The following is a 26,946-nucleotide window of genomic DNA, read 5'->3' as shown; positions in this document are numbered from 1 at the left end:
ATACATGTGCCATGGTGGTTTGCTGCACCTTTCAACCTGTCATCTAGGTTTTAAGCCCCATATGCATTAGGTATTTTTCCTAATGCTCTCCCTCCTCTTTTCCCCCACCCACAACAGGCCCTGGTGTGTGATGTTCCCCTCCCTATGTCCATGCGTTCTTATTGTTCAACTCTCACTTATGAGTGAGAACATGCAGTGTTTGGTTTTCTGTTTCTCTGTTAGTTTGCTGAGGATGATGGTTTCCAGTTTCCTCCATGTCCCTGCAAAGGACATGAACTCATTCTTTTTTATGGCTACACTAAAGAGCTTCTATTCATCCAAAGAAACTAACATCAGATGAACAAGCAACCTAACCTACAGAATGGGATAAAATTTTTGCAATCTATCCATAAGACAAAGGTCTAATATCCAGAATCTACAAGGAACTTAAACAAATTTACAAGAAAAAAACAAACAACCCCATCAAAACGTGGGTGAAGGATACTAACAGACACTTCTCAAAGGAAGACATTTATGTGGCCAACAAACATCTGAAAAAAAGCTCATCATCACTAGTCATTAGATACATGTACTTCTATATGCTAGTAATGAACATGTGAAAACCAGAATTAAAAATACAGCAGCACTTATAATCACTCAAGAAACGAGTTATTTAGGTGTAAATGTAACAAAATCTATACAGGACTTGTATGTTGAAATGTAAAGAAAATGATGAAAGAAATCAAAGACCTAGATAAATGGATAGACCTCATGGATTAGAAAACTCAATATAGTAAAAATGTCAATTCTTCCAAAATTGACATACACATTTCATACTCTTCCTATAGAAATACCAGCAATATTTTTGGCTATAGACAATATCATCCTGTAATATATTTGGAAAGACCTAGCATAGCTAAAACAATTTCTAAAAATAAGAATCAAGCAACAGTAATTGTTTTACCCAATATTAAAGTTTACCACAAAACTACAGTAGTCAAGAGAGCATTGTATTGGTGGAAGGATAGACGCACAGGTCAATGGAACACAATAGACAACTCAGAAATAGACTCACACAAATATGCCCGCCTGATTTTTGACAAAGGTGCAAAAAAAATTCAGTGGAAGGGCTGGGTGCAGTGGCTCACGCCTGTAATCCCAGCACTTTGGGAGGCCAATGTGGGCAGATCACCTGAGGTCGGAAGTTTGAGACCAACCAGCCTGGCCAACATGGTGAAACCCTATCTCTACTAAAAAAAAAAAAAATTAGCCAGGTCTGGTAGCACACGCCTGTAATCCCAGCTACTCAGGGGGCTGAAGTGCAAGAATCAAGAATCACTTAAACCCCGGCAGTAGAAGTTGCAGTGAGCTGAGATCGTGCCATTGCACTCCAGCCTGGGTGACAGAGTGAGACTCTATTAAAAAAAAAAAAAAGTCAGTGGAGGAATTGCCTTTTTGACAAGTAATGCTGTAGCAACTGAACATCCCTAGGCAAAATAATGAACATTGACCTAAATCTCATACCTCAATGTGGGCAGATCACCTGAGGTGGGGAGTTTGAGACCAGCCTGGCCAACATGGTGAAACACTGTCTCTACTAAAAATACAAAAAAAAAAAATTAGGCAGGTCTGGTAGCACATGCCTTTAATCCCAGCTACTCAGGAGGCTGAGGCACAAGAATCACTTAAACCCGGGCTCTCATACCTCACACAAAATTAACTCAACATAGATCATAGATTTAAATGTAAAGCATAAAACTATAAACTTTCAGAAGAAAACATAAGGGAAAAATCTTAGAAACCCAGGGCTGGTAAAGAGTTCTTAGGCATGGCAGGAGAAGTATAATCCATGAAAGAAAAATGAATAAATCAGACATCATAAAAATTTAAAAACTTTGCTCCATGAAAGACCCTGTTAACAGAATGAAAAGAAAAGCTGAAGACTGAAAAAATATATATATTTGCAAATCATGCATCTAACAAAGGACTGCTATCTGGAATATATTTTTAAAAACTCAAACTCAATGGCAAAAAACACAAAATTTAATTAGAAAATGAACAAAAGACATGAACAGGCATTTCACTGAGGAGTTTATATATATGGCAAATAAGCACATGAAGAGATGTTCAATATCATTAGCCATTAAGAAAATGCAAATTAAAACCACAAGATATTACTAACACTTGTCAGATTGGTTGAAGTAAAAAATTTGTGACAGTACCAAATGTTGGCAAAGATGTAGAGAAATTGGATCACTGATACATTGTTCCTGAAAATGTAAAATGGTATAGCCATTCTGGAAAACAGTTCAGCAGTTTCTCATAAAACTAAACATGCACTTACCTTATGACCCAGCAATCAGACTCCTGGACACTTATTCTAGAGATGAAAGCTTTTGTCCACACAAAGACCTGTACATGATTGTTCATGGCGGTTGTATTTGTAAAGCCCAAAACTGGAAGCAGCAAAAATGTCCTGCAATTGGTGAATGGTTAGACAAACTCTGGTATATCCATACCATGAAATACTATGCAGCAATAAAAAGGAATGAACTACTAGTATATGCAACAACTTGGGTGGATCTCCAGGGCATTATGCTGAGTAAAAATAGCCAGTCTCAAAAAGTCACATAATATATTGTTTCACTCGTATCATACTCTTGAAATGACAAAACTATAGAGATAGAGAATAGATTAGTGGTTGCCAGAGGTAAGGAATGTTGGAGGGAGAAAAATGGATGTGACTAATATGTGACAGGGGAGATCTATGCAATGGTAGAACAGTTCTGTATCTTGACTGTGTTGTTGGACACACAAACCCACACATGAGATGAACTGACATGGAACTAGACACACACATTGTGCTAATGTCATTGTCCTGGTTTGATATTACATGATGGTTATGTAGATGTAATCATTGGGAAAACTGGGTGAAAGGTACACAGAGAACCCTTTGTAACATCTTGGCAACTTCCTGTGAATCTATAATTATTTAAAAGTGAAATGTTTTTAAATGTGTGGCTCACAGATACATTTTGCTTGGCCTGTAGTGTCTTGACACTGAAAAAAAACTTAACTGTTGAGAGATTTTACATAAATACCTGGATATCTATCTTCTCTTAAAAATTCATAAGACATGTAAATGTGGGCCCAAATTCCCAGGCTTCCCACTGCTCTTTTCCACGGAAATCATTCTCTTCCAGCTCAGCACAGTCCTCACCCAGGCCCCTGCAATCATTAAGCTACTAGTCTGGTCCCCAAAGGCATTTGAGTTTGTGGCCCCTAGTTATGCCTTTGTCCCTAACCCTGTGCCCACCTACACTCTTTTTTTTTGAGATGGAGTCTCGCTCTGTCTCCCAGGCTGGAGTGCAGTGGCGCAATCTCGGCTCACTGCAAGCTCCGCCTCCCGGGTTCACGCCATTCTCCTGCCTCAGCCTCTCCGAGTAGCTGGGACTACAGGCGCCCGCCACCACCCCCGGCTAATTTTTTGTATTTTTAGTAGAGACGAGGTTTCACCGTGGTCTCGATCTCCTGACCTCGTGATCCGCCCGCCTCGGCCTCCCAAAGTGCTGGGATTACAAGCGTGAGCCACCGCGCCCGGCCCCACCTACACTCTTTTTACCCATCTCCAACACAGCCATACCCAAAACAAGAATCTTGCACATGACCCCTCAGCACTGACCCCCTCCAGCTCACTGAAGATACTATCCTTCTCTTTCCTGTTGTCAGCTCTGACCTTCTGCACTCATAGTCCCTGATCTGTTTGCTTTTGTCCCCTTGGCTCTGTTCTGGTTTTTGCCCCTATGGCAAGTTTGTAGAATGTTAACTCTACCACTGGGTTCCTGAACTGTAGTCAGGGACACATGGTATTCTAAGTGGACACACCACAGGTCAGGGTTTGTCTGGGCAGGAAGATCAGACACTCTCAGAGCTGACTGGGAGCTGAGCATGTGCCTTAAAGCTCTCTGTGGTCTTGTTGAGTAATCTAGCATTCCCTTGCACACAGAAAATGCAATTTTGCAACACACACAGGACAACAATCATTTCTCTCTAGTACAGGGCATTCTTGGGGGCAGGATCCATCCCTCACGCAGGCAGTACTGACATATCCTATCCCTGCTTTTTCCTTTTCTTTAGATCTTGTTATAATTACAAAAAGCATTTATATTCATTAGAATTCTGGAAAAATTACAGAAAATTTAAAGAAGAAAAATAATCTACAACTTGACTACCTACAGATGAGTACTGTTAACATTTTGGAATACTTCCAGTCTTTTTTTTATATTTGTACATACACACTTCAAAATGGTGTAACGCTATTTTGCAGCCTGATTTTCTCACATAATTGCATATTATGGACATATTTCCTTTTCAATAAACATTCTTCTAAAACTGCAGTCAAAATCTATTTAAGATTAGATTTGAATAGGACTGTCTTGACTATTTTTTCTTCCTTGTTTTCTTTTTAGAAGTATCTCCTTCCCACCCCTGATCTCTCTCTCTCTCTCTGTTCTTGATCTCTCACTCTCTCTCCTTTCTTTCTCTCCTACCCTCCCTCCCTCCTTTTTTCAGTCCCTCCCTTTCTTTTACATAATAAGTGAATCAAATTCACAGGGCTAAAGGTTACCGGGGAAGCAGTGGGCCTGAAGAGGCGGTAGAATTAACAGGAGGTGGTTTGGTGGGCAGAGATGAAAAGCTGCTCTGGGAATCAAAAATGGTCTGCTAAGCCAAGTGGGAAAATGAATTGTCCTACCCTCCTTTGTGTATGAATGAATGGAGCTGGAGCCCTGGGGCCAAGAAAGACTATTACTCTTTCCATTATGAAGACTCCAGCTGTGGAAACCCATATTCTTATTGAAAAAAATATACATTCCTTTTTTAGGTGACACATATTTAGCTATTCATTGAAACATGAGGCTAAATCAGTTTAGTGAATCATAACCACCCTCATTTAGCAAGGATTTATGTGTGCCAGGCACTGTGCTCACTCCACTTTAAGTTTGTGCAGTAAAGCATAGTGCATAAGACGTGGCCTCTGGAGCAAACTGCTAGGTTCAATTCTCAGCTCTGCTGCTTACCAGATTTGTGACGCTGGGTGAATTACTTAACCCCTTTGATCCTCAGCTTCCACATCTATAAAATGGGGATAATACAAGTCCCTCTCATAGGGTCATTTTGAGGATTTAGTGAATTACAGTGTGTAAAGTACTTAGAAGAGTACCTAGTCCACAGTAGGTGCTCTGTCAGTGTTAGCTTTCATTATTATTAATAATAAATCCTCATAATAGTCCCTGAGGGAAGTACTATTGTTATTCTTCTATGAGAAGTGACAGAACTGAAGCTTGAATAAATCAAATGATTGCCTAAGCTCGTGCTTGCTGCTAGTGAGTAATCAAGTTAAGATCTGTATCAGGCTGCCTCACCCTGGAGCTGGTCTTCTTAACCACAGTGCTATAGTTCTCCATCCTTTTTGTGAATAGAAGCTAATTTCCTGGTTCCTAAAGCCTGGTCCTGAGGCTGAGCAAAGGAGGAAGGGGACAATGAGAGCCAGCTGCCCTTCTCTTGCCCTTGGCCACTGCAGCAGACCTTAGGCCAAGGGAAGGCTAAGGGCAACAGCACCTGACCAGAGAAGAGGAGCTTGGAGAGATCTCAGTAGGTTTGGAGCTCCTGCTTGGGGACTGTGGGCTTAAGCCCCTAAACTTTCCGACTCTCAGACACTTTGACCTGTTTCAGAAGAACTGCTTACCTGGGTCTGATTTTCTCTGTCCCATTTGCAATGCAAACCCACCTCCCCGAGGCCCACGTGGCTTTCAGGGCAGTCAGCCTCACTGTGGCCAGAAGAGACAGCTGTCTCAAGGCTGGCCCCTTTGTTCAGGAGAAGCTGGAATATCAGCAGCAATCCCAGATTCATAGTGATAATCAGCTCCGTGTCTGGACGGTCAGGACTGAGCAAAATAACAAGTGCGGCCGCACCTGTTCTGGGGGTCTGGCACTGGTAAAGCAAGCTGCTATGAATGGCCCAAGCACCCACACAAGCAGCAGCTGCTGCCTGGAATCAGGGCTTTGTTAGCATAAGAATGGAGCCTGCCACGCCAGCCAGCCAGCCAGCAAGCCAGCCAGTCAGTCAGCCAGCCAGCCAGCTTGCCAGCTAGCTTCCTTCTCCCCCTCCTGCCCATCTTGCCTTAGAACACCAAATGGGCCACCCTCATTGTGGGCAGACTGGATTTGTGTCTCTTTTCTCGACAGCACTGATCCATTTTTCATTTGTGAGGGAAAGAACACTTCCTGTTCTTCAGACATGGCACAGGTAGAGGAAGATTCTGTAGATCTACTCACTACTCACAATGTTCTCATTCTAGGACAAGGGGAGCACAGTACACAACTCAAGAGGCACACTGCACAGAGACTACAATGTGAACAGTGCTCCCTGGAGTTGTGCAGTGCAGTCTGTGCAGCCCTGCTCCAGGGGCAAATATAGGCCAGATGATTTCCATATAAAGGTCTCTAGTATCTTGCTACTCAAAGTGTGGTCCATGGACCTGCTACATCAAGCAGCATCTGGAAGCTTGTTAGAAATGCAGAAGCTCAGGCTCCACCCCAGACCTATGGAGTCAGCAATTTGAATTTAGCAAGAACTCCTGGTGATTCACACATGCATTAGAGTTTGAGATGTACTGGGCTAGAAAACATGGCCTTGGATCTCACATTTTCTCACACTTGAAAATGCTTGAGCTTTTGAATCAGAAAAATTATGGTTCAACCCTTAGCTTCATCGATTGCTAAGGGTATGACGGCAATCAAGTCACTTAACCTCCTTGAGCTCAGTTTTCTCATTTGTAAAGGGCAAAAATAATAGTAATAATGGATTCATTGTGGGGATGAATAATAAAAATGTATATGACAGTGACTAGCATGCTGTTTGGCATGTGGTCATGTTTCAATGAATAATAACTCTTATTATTATTTTTCTTCCCAGTAAACAACACCACCATGCTAACTTCAGATGATTCGGATGTTGACTTGCCCAGTTGTGTATCAGGAAGTCTCCTTTACTTCTCCTTATGCTCTGTGGGAACTTAAAGCAGTAAGTTTAATTAATCATAACACCTCACGCTGATATAGCACTTTGAACTTTTGAAAGCATTTACATAGCAATTATCTCCTAGCATCAAAGACTCAAGGTATCAGAACTGAAAATAATCCTAGAGATCACTTGGTTCAACATCATCCTTTCTGTGTTCAAATGAGAGTTGTTCAGTGACTTGCCCAAGGTCATACAGTAAGTTGCGTGGCACAATCAGCACTAGAACCTGATGAAAACCTAATTTTCAATTCAGTGCTTTTACTTAACAGCAGTTTTAACAAGAATATTTGTTTAGGGAGAGATGACACTAGAGGCTTAGGTCAGTCAAACCTGGCCATGGCCATAGGCTCCACTCACCATGAGCATTCTCTGAACTGGACAAATTGAGGCAATTTTATAGCATGGGCCTGGGAACCACCAGATTTATCAATGGCAAATTTCCCTTTTTATAAGTAAGAGTGTGCACTTTCCCTTTTCCTGGATGCAGATGAAAAGCCTACAGCCTGAGCTTAATCACAGTTTGGAAGAGTAAATGAGGGCAACTCAGCTGCCCTGAGAACAAAGAGCTCACTGGGAATTAGTTCCCATGGAGACCACAGCATGAGGACTGGACAGGATGTCTTAAGGTTCTCCCAGTTCTGATAAAGGCAACAGAATTTCATTTCATGAAGTAAACATGTAAAAATTTTTAATTCAATGGAATATTCTGCAGCTTTTAAATAGGCTCTACAATCACTCAGGAGTATATTAGACATATATTAAGTAGAAAATGCAAATTATAGAACTATGTGCAATTTCATATCTGATGCTGACCAGGGATAGTGCCTTCATCAAGGCCATGGTTGTTCTTCAGGCAGAGTTCTGTATTTCATGTATATAACAGGAACCAGCAGCCCTGAAAGGCAGAGAAAGGGCCTTACAACACACAAAAGGTCACATCAAGCTGTGAGAGGCCTCATTCTGGGCCTTGCAACCAAACGAATACATCTGGAGGGGATAAAGTTCCTGGACACAAGGCCTATGAAGCTTTCACATTCTTGATGTCAGAGATACCCTTCTGTTCCTGATAAATACTGAGCTTATTAGTTATGAAGGTCAACATCAATGGCATTCAAATTTTTCTTTTGGCTGTAGAATTTTCACTCTAATGGAAAATATCTTCAGAGGCCAGGATGATAAACAGATATAAAGCACAGCTGTCCTAGTTAAATTAGAGGCTTGGCCCTGTTATGTGGCCTGCTCAACCTGCTGCCCCCAACTTCACTCCAGAACATACACAGGGATGCATGAAGTATAACTTGAAAACCACTGCTGTAAGTCCCTGGGAGTCATTAATGATTAATTGCATAGGAGCAGATAAATAACAAAGTAAGTTTTGCATGGTGGAAAGATTATTCAACTTTGCAAGACAGCTTGAAGGAGGCTGTTATAATGCCAAGAAATCCAGTTAGGAAGATATTGTAGTGGTCCAGATGAGAGATGATGAGAATCTAGAGATGTGGCAGTCAAGATGCAAAGGAGCAAATAGATAACAAAGATTTTAGAGATAGCCTTGGGAGGACTGGTAATTGTGGAAGGTGAGGGAGATGAAGGAGGAATCTTGGATGACTCCACTTTCTGGCTTGGTGGAGTCAGAGTATTTCTAAAAGGTCAAGTTAAGTTTGGGACACATTGACTTTGAGGTTCCTGCAGAATTTCTAGGCAGAGGCAGTCCACAGGCAGTCTGATAAACAGATCTAGGGTTCAGGAGAGAGATCCATAGTGGGGGTAATATATCTGGGAGTCATGAACATGCAGGTGATACTTGAAGCCAAAGGCATGCATAAAATTGCTGAGAAAGAAATGTGAAGTTGTAAGAAGAGATTCCTCATATTTTTCCAAACTCATATTTCAGGTCTGGGACAAGGAAGAAGAACTCAAGAAGCTGCCAAAGAAGTAGGAGGTAAATCAAGAAAGAATACTCTCATGGAATCCATGAAAGAACAGATTTTCAGGAAGACAGGCAGTATAAAATTAATGACTCAGAAACATTAAGTAAAGAAAAAGACTGAGAACTATTCATTAGATTTGTCACTTGGGAAATCACTGGTGTCCACAGCAAAATGTGTTTCATGAAAGCGAAAACCAAATTCCAAGGGACTAAAGAAGTGAATGGAAGGTGAGAGAATGGGATTGGCTAAAGACTCCTTTTTTCAAGAAGCTTAGCTGTGAAGGGAAGAAGAGACATAGGGCAGTATCTAGCAAGTGAGAATCTAGAGTTGAAGAGAAGGTTTTTAAAGACAAAAAAGATTGTAGATATTTTGAAAAGAGCCAGTGGCAAGATGTTGAAGATCTACAAGAATGAGGAAAGTTTTGGAAGTGCCAGAGGAGACAATAGGATAAAATTGGACACAGGTACATCTAGGTTTGAGGTAGAAGGGCAGGAGCTTGGGGTCCTAGAAGCTGCTATTTTCTCTATGAAATGGGAAAAGAAGTCATCTTCTAGGAGAGACAGAGGCAGAAGTGAGGTTGAAGCCTAGAGGAGGGTGGTGCAGTTTGGTTTAACATAACAGAAAAATGACATGTAGCTTACTAAGGTCACTTTGTAAGATTTCCAAGCAATTTACAGGGAGCAGTTGAGATTTGGTTTTCTGCTCAGATGTCAAGGTATAGGAAATGAAGAGGCAGATGCTGGGTTAGTCCAGAGGTTCTCAATCTGGTTGCTCATTACAATCACTTGGGGATCATTAAGACACCTATATCCAGACCCCATCCTAAACCAGTGAAATCAGGTATCAGTATGTTTCTAAGCATCCCAGGTCATTCTCATGTGCAGCCAGGAACAAGATCCACTAGAATGATCTATGGTTTGAGTTTTGCTAAACCACTATAATATAGGGTTAACCAGGAAAAAAAAATATTGACACATGAGAATTGCTGGAAAAGATGCACTATGGAATTTAGGAAGGAGAGGGAAAGGAGGGAAGCCAGGAGGGACTAACATCCAAGAAGACCTCTGTAGAATCAAGATATGAGAGATTTAGATGAAATAAAAGAGAAAGTATAATTAGCATGAAGGAGCTGGATATATAAGCTCTCTCAATTAAAATACTAGAGTTTAAGGTTTCAGAGGTAGAACAGTTTGGGGACAAAATCCAGGAGCTGGCAATGGGGACAGGTTATCAAAGTGGAGTAGAGATGAAAGTGAGTGGAGATAACTGATATCATGGAAACTTCAAATTAAAGTCACACCCTATTCCTTTCCCTACCCAGAACTCTCCCCTCCAGTGGTTCACTGTCTCATTCAAAGTAGAGCCAATGTCCTTACAATTTCCTGTAACGCCTGATAAGACCCGTCTCCATGTTACCTCCTTGACCTCACCTTCTAACTCAGCTTAAGCTAGACTTGCCTTCTCACAGCCAGGTACACTCCTGTCCCAGGACATTTGCACTTGCTGTTCTCTATGTTTATAATGCTCTTCCTCAAGATATTTGCAAGGGTAGCTCAGTGAAGGCTATTCTTGTTGAAATTTATTCCCTTATATTTAAAATTGATCCCTCTCTCCCAGCATTCCCTCATCCTCTGCTTAAATTTTTCCATAATGCGTCTTAACATTTATTTGCCTACTGATTGGTTGATTAGCTCCCTCACTGGCACCTTTCTGATAATGAGCTTCTTGAGGGCAGGGATTTTGTCCATATGTTCACTGCTCCATACCTAGTACTTACTTACAACAGTGCCTGGTACATAGGCATTCCATAAATATTTGTCAAAGTGATGAAGGAATCATAAGTCCAGAATGTTGGATAGATTGTCAACAAGGGCACTAAAGTCCTCCAGGAGAAAAGCAGGACTTGGGTTGGAGAAGAAACTGATAAACCAAGTATTAAACGTTTAGGAAAAGTGTGGGTACATGAGGAAGACAAGAGTTGACAAAAGAAAAGAGTGAGCAGCATAGATGCCATGACACTTCCAGGGAGCATTGATGTCATTTTATTTTCTTTTATTTTAAAACCAATTTATTTTTTTAAAAAAACAATGAATTTTGTTTGCATTTAATTTTGTTATCTGTTGGCTTTTTTCCCCTTCTTTTTCAGGATGAACATAAAAGGCCTAAAAATAGTTCTGGGGAAATAGGAGAGTGTGGCTATCTCCCCTCAGCTCTGTAGAATGTGCAACCCAGGAGAATGAGCGGCTTACACTTCATAAGCTGCAAGAGAACTGATGTGTCAATTAAGGCAAGCAGGTACCAGTGGTGTGAAACCCTGACAGCACACTAGTATCACCTGGAGTAGCTCTAAAAAGTACGGAAACCCAGGTCCCTCTTCAGACCAAATGAATCAGAATCTCTAAGGATGGGGTCCAGGCTTCAGTACCTGTTAAAAAACTCCCCAGGTGATGCTAACATGTAGCCAGCACTGTGATGTGCTGAGGTAGTTTATATTACATGAGGGTGAAGGACCAGGGGAGTTTGTTGATATGCAACATAGATCTCAAAGGATACAGACAGAAAGCCCGAGAAAGAGGATAGAGTGTAAAGAGAAAGCAGAAACATGTATGAGGACGAAAATCCCCAGGAGAGGAAAGGAACTTACATTTGGGGTAGTGGCAGTGGATTGCACAAATGGAGAGGTGTTATGGGGAATTAAGATGTCTCGAAACTCTCAATAGACCCTTTTGGGAGGAAATCATTGGAGTGAAGTTGTCTCAGAGTTAAAACTAACTGCCTAAACAACTCAGGCTTTTAGGCTACTCCTAGTCTTCTGCTCTGCCAATCCTGAGCTAGCCTACACATTCCCATGAGAACATTCTTCTGTGACTCCACAGCCTGTACTGCACTGCCGAAGGGTGTTCTGCAGAGCAAACGTATGCGTGCCTTATGTATCATGCTCATATGGCAGGAGTTATTCAAAAGGTGATTAATGATTGAATGAAGTTCAAAGTCTATATAAAAGAATATATATCATTGAGTGTGTCACATTTGTTTTTTAAAAAAGCATAATCCAGAGTCATGTCCCATGCCTTGGCAAGAAGAGTAAGGTTGAAAGAGAAAGGAACCTCTTCCCTTTGTTAATCAATCAGTCAGCATTTAATACATCATATCTTGGGTGCCTTGGGGAATATAGAGATGAGTAAGACACAGCTACTGTCCTCAAGGAGCTTAAAACCTACCTAGGGAGAGAACAAATGCATTCATGTTAACTACCATCAAAACAAGGTAATATAGCTTATATGCTAAATGAGCATTTTAGACTGATTATGGCACAGGATGAGAGCTCAACTCAATCTGCTTCAGGATACTTCCCCATGTCCATAAATGAATACCTTTCGTCACGTTATTCAAGCCAGAAACATGGAAGTCTTCCTCGATTCCTCTCTCCTCTTAGTCCCTATATCCAGTCTAGTAGCAAGCTCTTTTGAAACACATGCTGCATTTGCTCTCCTCTTCATGGCCACTGTCACCTCTAGTCCAGGCCACCACCATCTCTTTTCCTGGACTACTGTCATGGCCTCCTAGCTTGCCCCTCTTTCTCTTCTCACCACTCTTAAATTCCATTTTATATAGAGGCCAGAGTGATATTGTAAAACTATGAATTACATTACCCTGATTCTACCCTTATTTCATTGATTCTACTTCAGTGGCTTCCATCTGCTCTTGGCATAAAAAGGGAACTCATTACCATGGCCTGCAAGGTTCTGCATGGTCTCCAACCTCATTGAGCATCACTTTCTCCCTGTTCACTGTCTCTTTTAGTCACTTGAATATGGAAAGCACCCACCTCAGGGTGTCTGTACAATTTGCTCTCTCTGCATGAAACACTCTTTGTTAATATTTATTCATGTTTCAGGCCTCAGCTTAGGTGTCATTTCCCCCAGAAAGGCCTTTCTTCATGCTCCCCAACCATCTCAATGAAGTCTCCCCTGCTATTGTCTCTCATACACTATACTTTTCCTTCACAGCACTACTGTAATTTACAATTATATGTGTCTGAGTTTATTTGTTTAATGTATATCTCCTCCATTAGACCATAAGCTTCATGAGGGTAGGTTTTATGTCTGTTTTGCTTATAATAATATTCCAAATGTCTAGCACATTACCTAGTATATAGTAGGTAGTCAACATGTGTCCTTGGGATGAAAGGACGAATGGCTAAAGGAATGAAAGAAAGAAGTGACATTGTCTGAGAAGGATTTTTAGAGAAGACCAAGTAGGAAAACACCATGAGCAAGGCATGAAAATTTTTGTGCCTCTACCATAGCCCGATCCCAGATATCCCCAAAACAACCCAGGGTAAGAAAGATTCACCACTCCTTCTCCTATCACCAGCCATGGCCAGGGTCCCTGCAAGATTCAAAATGAGCAATGTCTACTGTACTCAAGCACATAGTGAGGAAGTGGAAAGGGGTGGTGAGGAAGGACTTGTAAAAGTACGTCCAAAGTCCTCTTGGGTCATGCAACCCTTCTGAATATTTCATAAGTATCAGGGCTCTCATCCAGCCCTTTACTACCAGAGGACTACAGATATCTCTATTAATAGTAATAATGCCTACCTCATACCGTTATCATGAGGATAAAACGAGAAAAAAATATATAAGGCAGCTAGCACAGTGCCTAACACATGGTAAGCACTCAATATATGTTAGCTGCTATTATAATTGCTCCTCTGTAAAATGGGGATAATAGTGCCTGCCTCATAGGGTTTTTGTGACTATTAAATGAGATAATACATGCAAATGCTAGCACAGCACCTAGGACATAATAAGCACACAATAACTGTTAGCTATAATTTATTGTTATTCATAGAAGTAAAAGTAGCAGGAACAATAATATGATACAGTTCAGGCAAGAAATCATGACGGTCTGAACTACGGCAGAGACACTGGGGAATCCAATGAGGTCAGAATTTCTCTGAAATTGTCACTTTGGGGCCCCAGAGATGTGGATTAATGTATAGAGAAAGGCTCAGAGATTAGTACACAGACAGTGGTGGGTAGGGCAGGTTGCTTCATCACCAGGCTGAGCTAGGCGATGCCCTGGGAGGAGGCCTTCCACAAAGCAGGTCCTGTCACCAGGGCTTAACTCCCAGCTCTATTGATCAGGTAGGAATTGTCACTATGGCAGCATCTGGTTGCCTTACTCAACATATGATTTGGGAAGTGCTCTCTGACCGGTCGTCTTGGAGGAATGTCAGAAGGGAATATATGGCTGGTGGAGCCGACAGGGGAGGCGTGGGGAGTGCAATGACAGAACTTTGTGCTTCATGGGACCAGGCCCCAGTGGGAGTCGTAAGGCAGGGTCTGCTTTGTTCCCATTTTCGTCACTGTGTGAACCTTTTCGAGGTCAAGGAATCAGCTGCTCTCCACAAGCAGCCCTTGTGCAGTGCTTTAGCAAGAAGTCCCCTCAGTCTTGGGGCCTCCCCGTGCAAAAAGGCCATCTCCTCTACTTAACCCAAACAAGGGTAAATGGGGATAATAGTACATCACAGGCGCCAGAAATATTTCCTAGGGTGGGAGCCAGGCCCATAGGTGGTCCAGATATAGAAAAGCAGGGACCAAAGGATCCACAAGGTCTCTGAGGATGGCAACCGAATGATAATAGCAATAGCTTATTGAGCACTTCTGTGTACCAGGTGGTGTACTGAGAACTTTGCAGGAATTATCTTACATATTCCTCAAGGAACCCTAAAAGGTAGCTACTATTATTATCCCCATTACACAAGTGAAGAAACAGAGGTTTAGAGAGGCTAAGTGACTGTCCAAAGTGCCTGAGCCAGGATCCAAACCTCTTCATGGAGCTTCATGCATTCAAAATAAAAACAGTTGCCATAAATAAACACTATCTATTGGACAGACATAGATTATCTCTTTGATTCCTCACCACAACTCTGTGAGGTAAGTACTAATATTACTTTTTCCATTTTACAGAGCCAAGGCAGTTAGGTGGTTAAGAAACTTCCCAAGACCACACAGCTAGCAGAAGGCAGAGCAGGGACTTAAACTTAAGCAAGTGATCTTTTAACCTTTACCCTACCCTCTCTTTTGCTCCAAAACAGCTCTTTTGCCAGGGAAAACATGAAGACATTCACAGTCATATATCTTGGACCACTTTTCTTTCAAAGTAGTCTGTCTTCAGTGATCTAATTGCTCCAAGTTTTCCACAGAGAAGGGAGAATTAGAATCATTGCAGATGGAAGAACTGAGGCCTAAAGAGGCAAAGTGACTTATCTGGCATTAGACATGGAGCAAGCAATTGAGGCCTTACAAGACCGTAGTTTCTTGGTCTCTCCTTTTCTTTCCTTTTTTATCAAGAGACAGAGTCTCACTCTTTTGCCCAGGCTGGAGGGTAGTGGCACAATCACAGCTCACTGCAGCCTCAAACTCGTGGGCTTAGGTGATCCTCCCACCTCAGCCTCTCTAGTAGCTGAGGTGCACTACAGGTGCGCACCCCCATGCCTGGCTCATCCTTGGTTTCTTGATGCCTATTGATTCTCATTACTGGAAACGGCAATAAAGAGGACAGATACTGCAGAAAATGGGTGCGAGTCCTTCCCTGAGGGCTCCAATTGGAAGGGAATTTTCAGAGAAATTATAGCCAATAGAAGATCTTTCTAGGAAAGAGCTGCGGAAAAGAAAACAAATGGTCTGTTTTTGTGCAGTGATGTTAAATTGCTCAATGCCCTATACTACAGTCAAAGTGAAAAGTTGGGCTACTTCAAAAAGGGCATTAGGTTAGGGTTTAAGGATGGACTTGGTCCCATACGTATAGTCTGGAAATTGCAGTGCATGCTTTGGTTATGTTCATGAGTTTGAATCATATCAATCCTAGATCAATGAGTCTGTATTGGTGGATGCCAAATATCCTTTGTTGCATGCTGCAAGTTTGATAATGAGAATCAGACAGGAAGAACTCGAGCGAGCTGGAAACCCAATAATCCAAGCCAACAACACTGTTGTTCATGTTATTCTGGGTCCTCTCCCTGGTTGTCTTCCCCCACCCAGGCGCACTTTAGCTGAAAACATCCAGGAAGTCACTCCCTGCCTCCCAGAGGTCCTCTATACCCTTGGCACTAGTCTCCTGCTGGGAGTAGGAGGAGGAAAACAAAAAGTATGTTCCACATTCCCATGATTTGTGAAGCAAACAATAGTCACGGGGATATCAGGAATTTATCTCTCAATGATAATATTTAGAGATTTACTCAGCTAACAATTCACAAGAATCGAGACTAATGTCTGAGCCCCACCCCTACAATGACACACAATAATTCTGGCAACATTTTGCTGCCATTAAAATGAACCTCCCCTTTCTTTCCTGGTCTTTATTGTTGCTTCAAGGCTCAGACTGGTCACACCCAAGAAGATCTGTTGCTTCATACATTCCTCTTTGGTGTAACACAGTCTTATTACCACGGGAAGCCCTTAATAGTAGAACACTCTGTTTAACTATTCAGACCCCAAGACCAGACAGAGATTCACTTTGCTGCTCACCATCTGAGTGAACTTGTGCAAATCACTTAGCTGCTCTGAGCCTTAGTTCCCTCTTCTGTAAAATGGAATGCTAACAGTATTAACCTAACAGAGTTGTAGAGAAAATTAAATGAGACAACACATGCAAAGAGCAGTGCAATACCTGACACACAGCAAACAGTTAAATGGGAGCTATATATAAAATGAAACACTTGCTGTCTCTGAAAGTTTGCCTTAGAGAAGAAGCATTTCCCTAGCTCCAACTACTCCCATAATGAAGTGAAGGGCTGAAAGCTGGGGCAGAAGGAAATGGTGGGGCAAATTGGTGTACATTAGTGCTGACTCCTTTCTTTTTGGCATTTAGAAGATAGGATGGTATCCAGAGAGTGCCTATGGCTGAAGGAAATAGGATCAGTGAGATCAAGGGGAAGTGGGAAAAACCCACTGCAACACTGAATTTAATGAAGGGAAGAAGAACAAAAGTTGAAAAAGTCAAAGAGGGAATAGAAATTTCAAATAGGATTCAAAGGAAAGCTTGGGCCAAAACAGTCTAAGAGTTATGGAAATCACTGTGCCCTCTCTCAGTAATGCTTCTTCTCAAGGTATTGTGCCAAAGGACTTGAAATATACTCATTATTGAACGACTGGTCAGTTTGTTCGTCCAAACTTGCTCTTCTTAAAAAGAACACTGTGCTCTCCATTCACCTCTGCAGAAACCAGTCCCAGGGAGCTAGGCCAAAAGCCAGCCTCCTCAAGTGCAGTTTCACATCATAGATTTCTAAGCCAGAGCTCCTAGGTGACCTGGACTTCCCCACTTTTGAAAATGGTTTCATTCCCTCAAGCCAGAAAGCACCAGGAGATCTTGCCTCCTGAAAGTTACCACTGGAGGGTGTTCCAGTCTTCTCCCGAATCACCTAAGAAGCTAGTTAACAAATAGATTTCCTGGGTCTACCCTTGGAGTTTCAGATTCAACTGGTTGAGGTGGGGCCTTCAAAATATATTTTTAAAGTGTCCCCAGGTGATTCTGTCACAAAGCAAGCATTGACTTTGGAGATGAGAATGCCTTGTTTAAGGTGAAGGAATTACAAAATACATCATCAATTCCTAACGATGCCCTCATTTTATATGTCAGGAATCTGAGGCTCAGAGATATTTAAGCTCTAGTTCAGGGTCACACAACTAATTAATAACAAAACCAGAACTTGAACCCTGGACTTCCGCCTCCCAATTTAATGTAAGCTCCATTTACTGACTCTCTTTGCCTCTTTGTTAATGAGGTTTTTATTTTTGGATTAAGTATGGAATCAGACATCCCCTCCCAGTTCTAATCAGTGTTAAAAAAACAATGTTACCTTTGCAGAATAGTTCATTAGAAAAGAAAAACATGACAATTTCCAATTCTACTTAAAGCACCAAGCATAGCTTTAAAAAGAAAGATGACCTTTCCACTTGTAACCATCAAAAAGTATAAATGTATCATATGATTTATGCATAGAATCCATATTTGTGGCCACGATGTTTCAATTTTAAATTATTTGGTAATTAAAAAGAGAAACACTAGCTTTAAAACAGGACATTCATTAGCATAAAAACTAAAACCACTTTTTTCAAGGCAGCAAAATTTAATAATTATATTATCTGGCCATCATTTCCTCTGTGAACTATGCTTACTCTAGTCCAAACCTTTAAAAAGGAGAAAAAAAGACAAATATTAGATACAATTTAAAGTCATTTGCCAAATACCAAGATTTTGAGGTAAGTGGAAAACCACAACTCATAATTGTCAATAGTTCAAGTAATCCAAATTATTCCTTTGGGGACAATAATCCACCCATCTTCTGACAGCTCAAAAGCGTCCCTGGGGTGGGCTGTGTCAGTACCGCACTAGGTAAAGTGAATGATGGGTAAGTACAAAGGGCATTATTAAACATATCAAATCAGGAAGCTTCACTTTAAAGGCACCTACATATATCCCTAGAGGAGAGAAGTTGCCAAATCTTTAGTTAGCAAGTATTAGGAGGTATGCCAGGATCCTTTTCCAGCAGTGTCCAACTCTTGGAGCATTTCTCCTTTCCAGATGTGTTCTCCATCTGTAAAATGGGTAAGCAACAACTATCACCACTTTTTCATGTTTCCCCATTGCCCTGCCACCTCCAAAGGTTTTTAGGTTGCTACTGTGCTCTTCAGACAAAAGATATTCGTAAGCTACATAAACTACCACTCGGACTTCCATCTTCTAATCCATAGACCCTACCTTTGGCCTAAAGCACACACCAAAATACCCTTGACCATATCTGGATACTGGCAGAAAATAGGCACAAGAAGATGAAGCAATCTCAGGCAGAGTGAGAGAAAAGCTACACCTGTACTTGTTTGCCACTATTCCCTTTGCAGAGTGTGACATCACTGTTTATTTCTGTTAGAATAACTTCTCACGGGAGGACCTCAAACTTGTCCTCTTTGCAGGAAGCCAAGTTAGATAGAAACTGATTCCTACTCACCACTCAGCCTTCAGAAAGTTATGGAACCAATCTAGCTGACCTCAGAGATCAGCGAAGATGCAGCAGTAGATTTTTTCCAAGTGTCTTAAGATGAGATAGAACTCTAAAGTTAGTTCATCATTGCCTGCTGTTGCGGATGCTGCCAGCAGAGATGACCCTAAATGGTCATTCATTTCACGGTGAATTTAGAGTGATTTAACGTTGGAAAATGCTTTAGACACAGTTCTAGTTGGAAATGAATTAAAGAGCATGTTTACTTAAATAATTGAAGGTGAAACATGTATTACAGGTGTTCCACGTGCAGTTAGGGATTTCTGCTCCCAGCCTTTCACAGCCTTTCCTTTCCTCCCAATCAAATATGAATTTCAGCCTAGCATTTGACTTAAGAGCCAAAACCTGAATTATCAGAAAATGTCAGGAGGAGGGGGAAGATGTACTTGTATACAATGTAGTTGGAGTGTAACTTGCTAGAAACATTTTCGAAAGCAATTTGGCAATATCTAGAAAAATATTAACTGAACAAATCTAATCCTAGGAATTTATCTTAGGGAAATAATGAGCCAACTGTATATGACACAGTGCAAGGATATCTAATTGTGGCATTGTTTGCTTATAAAGGAATAGATTGAAAATTGTGATTTTTAAAAAAATCATAAACATTTCTGTACAGTGAAAGACATCCAAATCAAAGTTAAATGACAAACGATAAACTGCTTAATATATTTGCAACATAGAGAACAGTTAAATGTTTACTATCCAAAATATTTAGAGATCCTCGTTATCAGAAGCAGAAAGAACAACTCAAAAGAAGGAGAACCCAGTTATCAGAAGCAGAAAGAACAACTCAAAAGAAAAACAGGCAAGGGATATGAAATGGCAACACAGAAGAAATACGGATGGCCAAAAAACACATGAAAAGATGTTCAACCTCACTAGTACCCAATGAAATGCAAAGAGAAAGGAGATTTTTTTTTCAGGCTTCACATTGTCTAAGATTAAAAAGATCAATAATATCTGAAATTGATGAGGAAGAATGTGGAGAAATGGCCATTGTTGATGGGAAGGTAAATTATGATAGCCTTTCTGGGAGGCAGTTTGGCAGGCTCTATTAAAATCAAAGATGTGCAAATCAAACTCCAAACCAGCAACTTTACTACTTTAAATTTATATGACAAAATTGCTCACAGTGGTATGCAGAGATGTATGTACAAGAAGGTACATTGCACCAATATTTAATAATGTAAAAATAACCAGAAATAATGCAAAAATTCATCAACAAAGGTTGGATTAAAGGGATTATATTACAATTATATAATAGAATACTATGCAGTTATTTATAAGAATAAAATACACAGGGAGCGGAATATCACACACTGGGGCCTGTCAGGGGTTGGGGGACAAGGGGAGGGAGAGCATTAGGACAAATCCCTAATGCATGCGGGGCTTAAAACCTAGATGATAGGTTGATAGGTGCAGCAAACCGCCATGGCACATGTATACCTATGTAACAAACCTGCACATTCTGCTCATGTATCCCAGAACTTAAAGTAAAATTAAAAAAAAAAGAATGAAATAACTAGATGTCTACTGGCAGTAAAAAATCTTCAGACATATAGTTCAGTAAAAAGCATTCTGTAGAACAGCACATGGTCACATCTTTGATTATTTTATGTACATGAATATATTTATGTGAATATTCATAAAAACATGCACAATGTGATACATACCAACCTGTGGACGTGGTGGGGGATCAGTGTTGGAGAGACAAGGAAGGAACATTCTACATCATATCTCTATTTTTATAAGCAAGAATGAGCATGTGTTCTTTGATAATAAAAATGCTTTTGTAAACAAGAAGAGAGGCATGCTGTGCCACTCCTCCACAATGTCCGGCCCCCACTCCCAGCCTTTAAATGTGTCCTTTTCAAGGAGACAGTGTTCCAGAATCTAAGACAACTTCTAATACCCAAAGCTCTGAGTTTTTGGTATTTAGGTGTTTGACTAGGGTAAGAAATCTGGAGAGAAGTGAAAGAGTTGTCTCATTCTTTGGGAAGAATTTTTATTTCATTTAAATATGGCATGATTGCCACCCTTTCTGGACTGACCCCCTCCCCAGTCCTCCCAAATTTCCCACCTGCCTAGCTTCCCCAATTCACTTTCTTTCATAAGGTTGAAGGAAGGGGACGTGATTAGCTCACTTCAATTCCTTTTCTATTTTTATCTCGAATTCAGGATCCAATTCCATTCTTTTATCCATAAGAAATTCCACTCTACTCCCTGTCCCCTGTCTATTTGGCACAAAGCTCATCCCAGCATTTCCATTTCCCTCCGAGTTATGATTGACAATTCCACCTCTGGGAATCTTTCATATTTAGGGAGCTTCTATCAGTGACCCTAGGCTGTGTACCAATACCAACAGCAAGCAGAGCAAGAGCTCTCGACCTACAAGGCCTTGAAATTACATGCACATGTCCGTGGATGAGAGGCCTTCTCTGGGGAGTGCATCAGTAGCTTTCATGACTTTCAAGGGGATCCTTGGCACACAAAAAGTGGTTATTAATCAATCACCAAGGTAAAAGGACTAGGATGATCAAATCATCCACCATGAATCTCGGGCAGAATATCCGGTCCTCGGGTTACCAACTGGGTGCTTGGCTTGGTGAATCAGACAACTATACACTCAAGAGGAATGAAGAGGGAGAGAGAGAAGCATGGTCTTTTAGGGCTCCACTAGAAAACTATCCCTCTGCTAAAACTGCCATGTGAGAGCCCACACTGCTCAGAACTGGACATGACCTCCAAGTCCCACCAAATGAGCCAATCCTCACTCCCCTGAACTACACAAGAAGGCAGTTAAGTCAAAGAGAAGAACACTGAGAGGCAGCAGATCTGAGTTTCAACTCTTAGAATGACTTCTGTTCTGTCATATGGTAGCTGTGTGACCTTGGGCAACTCACTTCACTTCTTTCATCCTCATTTTCATCATCCAAACATAAGGTTTACAACAGAGAAACTTCCATAGGCATTTGTAGCTCTACCATTCTATAAATGTCCCCCACTAAACAAGCATCTCCACTATGTACTCCAGAACCGCGAATAACTTCACTCTGGCTTTACAACATCACACAGTCTTAAAATCACACGGTTCTCTCTTATGGCTAACAGAAATCCTTCCTATTACAACTGAAGCTTGCTGCTTTCATGCAGCGAAGAGCTAATCTGAGTACAGAGTACTCTAGAACCAGTAACCCGAATGCCTTGACATTCATTTTGGGGTAGAGACTGAATGCCTTGTGCAACAGTCTCTACCCCAAACCCAGTTTGCAATGATTATCAGCCATTAAGTCTCAAGAACTCCATTCTCCTTTCAAGGCAGTTTGTAAAGAAAAAAGGGTTCTGGGAATTAATAGCAATCAAGGGATCCAAGAAGGGTCAATAGTCACATGAATGCTATTTCCTTTACCTTTAAATTTCCTTAAAGATGGCCTCAGCTTCCCATTGACAAAATGGACCCCTGAAACTGTTGTTCCAGAAGCATCTCCTGTAAACAGGACTCCAGCCCAGGTTGGGTGTTGGGGCTACTGGAGAGAAATCCTGCACCAGCTAGCTTCCAACATGGCCCTTCACAACTGCCTCTGAAAGACAATTAGTCTGAAGGATAAAAGCAACTTTCCAACTAAACTTAATTCCTAACTCTAGGGTTCTCTAGTCAGCAGTGTATGTTCAGATTGATGGACTTTTTCTGGAGACTGTACTGATGATACCTCTGGACCAGGAAATTAAAGGCCATGCTGAAATTTTCAGAATGTGAAAGGAAATAAACCCAGAGAACTGAGTCAGCCAAGGTTGAATGAGGATAGGTCTCTGCAGTCAAAGCAGAGCAGAGAAATGAGGCAGTCTGCCCAATAACTCAGCAGAAAGACAGAATTTGGGCCTGCATTATCAGGATAATTGCCTTAATTCTTCACTTCACTTTAATAATAATCTTGAGTTTACATAGAGCCTTTCTTCTAAGCAGCTCAAAATACTTACAGAGATATTATCTTAGTTGTCATCACACCATCACAGTCAGTGAGAGTGATGATTATTATCAGCCTCATTTTAAAGAGGGGGGATGGAAGGAAAGCCTGGAGGGGTAAAGCGAGTCATCCAAGCTTACCCAGCAAGACGACAACAGCCTCTGAACTCAGAACTCAGCAGAGAATGCTCTTACCCAAAGAACATGTCTCTCAACACCAGTAGACCCAAATGCTTGTTGGAACACCATGCTCTATGGGTAATTCCATCTGAGAAATGCTGCATATTTTATACTCCTGGAGAGTCACAATATTCATTAGCCTAGTAAAGAGTTTTAGAAGCCCTGCAGGAAACAAACCTGTTTATGTTTAAGTAAGAATTTCCAAAACTTAACTTGACCACAAAACCCTGTGTGTTTGTGTGTGTGTGGATGGGGAGAGGTGTGCCTCACTAACATTCTATGGAACTAGTCTTCTTTAGAACCTACATCAAAAAACACTGTCTAGTAACTAGATGGATCTGAGCATCAACACAGCTGACAGATCAATTCCATTCCAGCCCAAGCTTTGGAGAATGTATCTTAGAGATACTGCTTGATACCTTCTGGTATTGACAGCCAGTGAACAAAGGACCTTTATGTGCCCAAAGTACCCTAGGCCATTAACTCCTCCGCAGCCAAGTATTGTCCAGAGGAGGAAAGAAGTCATTCAAGCTCATCTACTTCTGTCATTCCTTTCAGATAGAACCCAGAGCTATTTTTGGTCTTCATTTTAGGGGAGAGGTGCTCCAGACGGGTGCTGATCCATGTTCTCAGAACCCACACTCTTACCTAGCATAATTTTGTGACCACCAGGCATTTCCAGTAGAAATAATCAGTCTTTAGTGTCACTCCCAGGGCCATTTATCAGCCTATGAATGCAATCAGCACCAACACAACAAAACAGGAGACTCAGAATGTGCCCCTGTTCTGGCTTAATTGCACGAACATTAGAGCAGTCATTATACATCCATTTTAAAACTAACATACAGCACAGAAATCTTGTACCATTGTTAATTACCAGTGAAACTACTAAAAGTACCTAAACTGTAAAAATTCCCCAAGATCCCGTTCAGGTTAATTTCTATTTTATATATAGTTTGAATGATAAAAGATCACAGCCAATGGATTTAATATTAATTACTAGCATTTTCATATTTTCTTTTAGTATTTATTAAACATCCACAGAATGAGAGGAAATTCTTGTGTTGAAGTTGGTAAATTTTTGCGCAAAAAGTAAATGTAATGCAGGTATGCCTGTCTTTATCCTTTCATGGACTATTGGAAAAATTTCGTTAGTGGATTTTTGGTTAAAAGAAATTCACTGTAAAGGTCAGAGAGGCGGTGTTAATTAACATAATCTGATTATGAATCCTTTTGTAAAGCAGCAAATTCTGCAATGTAAATATTGTCCATTTAGTTCATTTGCCTTGGAATCTCACATTTACATATATCAGATTTGCTTAAAGCAAAACACACTAATATTAATAAATGAGCCAGATGTTTCTTAAGATAGAGATTTGTTGTGGTCTTTATCAATCTGCAATACCGGCTTTTTTTTGGATGTGCCACCAGTCATCACTCCAAACCAGAAAGACCCATTCTGAGTTTGTTGAGAATTTGGCAGTCACATTTCCAAGGACTTCCTGCAGTCTCACTTAACTATGACCTCTCTACCTTCGTACATGCCATTCTTTCAACTTAGGATACCATTTTCCACTTAGCAACCTGGTGAATTAATTCTTCAAGACTCAACTCAAATGTTACCTTGCCCATGAAGCCTTTCTTGATCATAACCCCCATCCCCAATCAAGCATACCTCCCTCGGGCTCCCGCAATACCCTGCCTGCCCCTTGTCATACTTTACTCTAATTGTCTGTTTACACGCTCTACCAGATTGTGCACTCCCTGTGAGCTGAGATGATGTTTTATTCATTTATATACTTTCAATACTTAACACTAATAACACATAGCAGGTATGCAAAAAATGTCTGCTGTTTGATTAATCACTACCTTTAACTGTATATTTTTGGACCCTGAAAAACAATGCTTTATTAAAACCACAAATAAAAATGTCAAAGAGAAGGTTTAGCAGTTTTGTTCATTTTTAGTGATCTCTTCTTTCTTTGATTAAAAAGTGGCCATACCAGTTCATACCTTATCATTCAAGAAAGAAAAAAACACCACCTCTATATCAAATTCATGACTAATACATAGGTGCATTTAGTTTGTTCTTTTTAGTTCAAACATAGAACTACATCCTAGCACACCACTAACTTCATTGTAGTAAGTAAGACCTGAAGACATTAGGATGCGCTAATTAAAATGGGTGTGGGAAGGCACTGCAGGGATCACTGTAAGAGCTTTAGATCCTCATTGGCTGAGAGAGGAAAACCTGCTAAGAAAGTTGGGCATCTTTGGGAGAACAATAACGCTATCTGGTAGGGCTTGGTCAACCTGGCTCGAAATTCCGCATCCAGAAAGTCCTAAGCAACAGTCCCAGCTGGGGGGATTTCCATCACTTTGAAAACGATCATTATCCTTCCAATGTGGGCAGAACAGGTTGGACCTGATCCACCTGCGTGTTGCTGCAGTCTGCCTTGGCATGGAATGAGACCCAAGGACGTGTAATGCCAAGAGTAGCCCAGCCCCATGGCGCAGACACACACACACACACACACACACACACACACACACACAGACACACACACACACCACTCCAACTCGCACTCACTGAATTCCACACAAAAACCACACTATCTCCACGACACACACCACTGCATTCCTGTGTGCAGTCAGATACAGGGAGTGCCCTCTCACATTCTCTCACTTCCCTAGTCGGCCCGACTCACACCCCACATTGCAGGCGGACCGCAGCCTAGCCTGGAGCTGGAAGCTGACGAGGACTGGTTTTGTTGTATGTAACAAAGCCCCAGGCACCCAGGTGCCCCGCTGGATCATCTCCATCCATCTCTCCCCGCCCCCATCCCTGAGCTCCCTGAACAAGAGAAAGCTCAGCCCGGGGAAGTGGATGCAGGGAGTGGGGACGCCAAGAAAGAGAGCTTTAGGGGTGGGCGGGGGCAGGAGTCCGGGCAGCTTCAGTGCTCTCTCGCCATGAACCAAAAAGGAAGGTGAACTGGCAAAGGGAACCAGCTGCCTTCCCAGCCTTTCGCCCTCCATCTATTCATAGAGCAAGACTGAAAACTGAGAAATAATCTACCATCCCTCCCGCCCCGTGCCCTCCCAGTAGCTGTTGGAGCCACAAGAGCTCCAGCAGCCCGCAACAAAGCGCCCCCCGCCCTGCACAGACCTGTTCCAGCCTCTTCTTGGTCAGAGCGAAGGAGGGCGGCAGCCGAGGGTTCTGCCCTTCGCCGCTGGGCAGGAGGAGCAGGGGATGGGAGGAGGAGCAGGAACTGGGGGAGGAAGGAGGACGAGAGGGGATAGGAGATCACAGCCACAGCGGCGGTGGCGGCGGCGGTAGTAGGAGGAGGAGGAAGAGAGGAGGAGGCTGCTTCGGTGGCAGCTGCTGAGGATGCTCTGGCGAGAGGCAGGGCTGGGTGCGCGGGGTGCGGGCTCACGTGCGCCCCATGGCCCGGGGATGCGCGCGCGTCTGGGTGTGTGAGAGCATCTGGGTGTATTTTGACTGTGATTATTCCAGTTACGACCCAGTCTGGAACTTGTGGTTCCTGCAGTCAGGCGGAAGTGAAACCCTTCCAGTCTCTCATGCCTGACTGTTTAGGTCGGTGGGATGGGGGCTGGGGGGAGCGAGGGCGGGGACAAGGTGCCCGTACCCCTTTCTTCAATCTTCTTTCTAAGCACTGGTAGCTTGCATCCACACATCTCTCTGAAAACTCTATAGCCAAGGAGAAAGGAAAGAGACCAA

The 26,946-nt window shown here is 41.9% G+C and overlaps 1 protein-coding gene across 2 annotated transcripts in view; it reads right to left on the bottom strand.

Moving 5' to 3' along the window:
• Positions 1–26,676, bottom strand: part of PAK3 (p21 (RAC1) activated kinase 3) — a 287,741-nt gene extending 261,065 nt beyond the window's left edge. For both annotated transcript variants that reach the window (XM_055267039.2, XM_055267040.2), the window contains exon 1: positions 26,374–26,676. The gene's annotated coding sequence lies outside the window, so the exon portion shown is untranslated. The remainder of the gene's footprint in view (positions 1–26,373) is intronic.
• Between the last annotated feature and the right edge of the window lie 270 nt (positions 26,677–26,946).

Source organism: Symphalangus syndactylus, chromosome X, assembly GCF_028878055.3.
Source record: "Symphalangus syndactylus isolate Jambi chromosome X, NHGRI_mSymSyn1-v2.1_pri, whole genome shotgun sequence".
NCBI classification, from domain to species: domain Eukaryota; kingdom Metazoa; phylum Chordata; class Mammalia; order Primates; family Hylobatidae; genus Symphalangus; species Symphalangus syndactylus.
The sequence above is the reverse complement of the archived record's forward strand: the minus strand, read 5'-3'. Positions and strand labels throughout refer to the sequence as shown.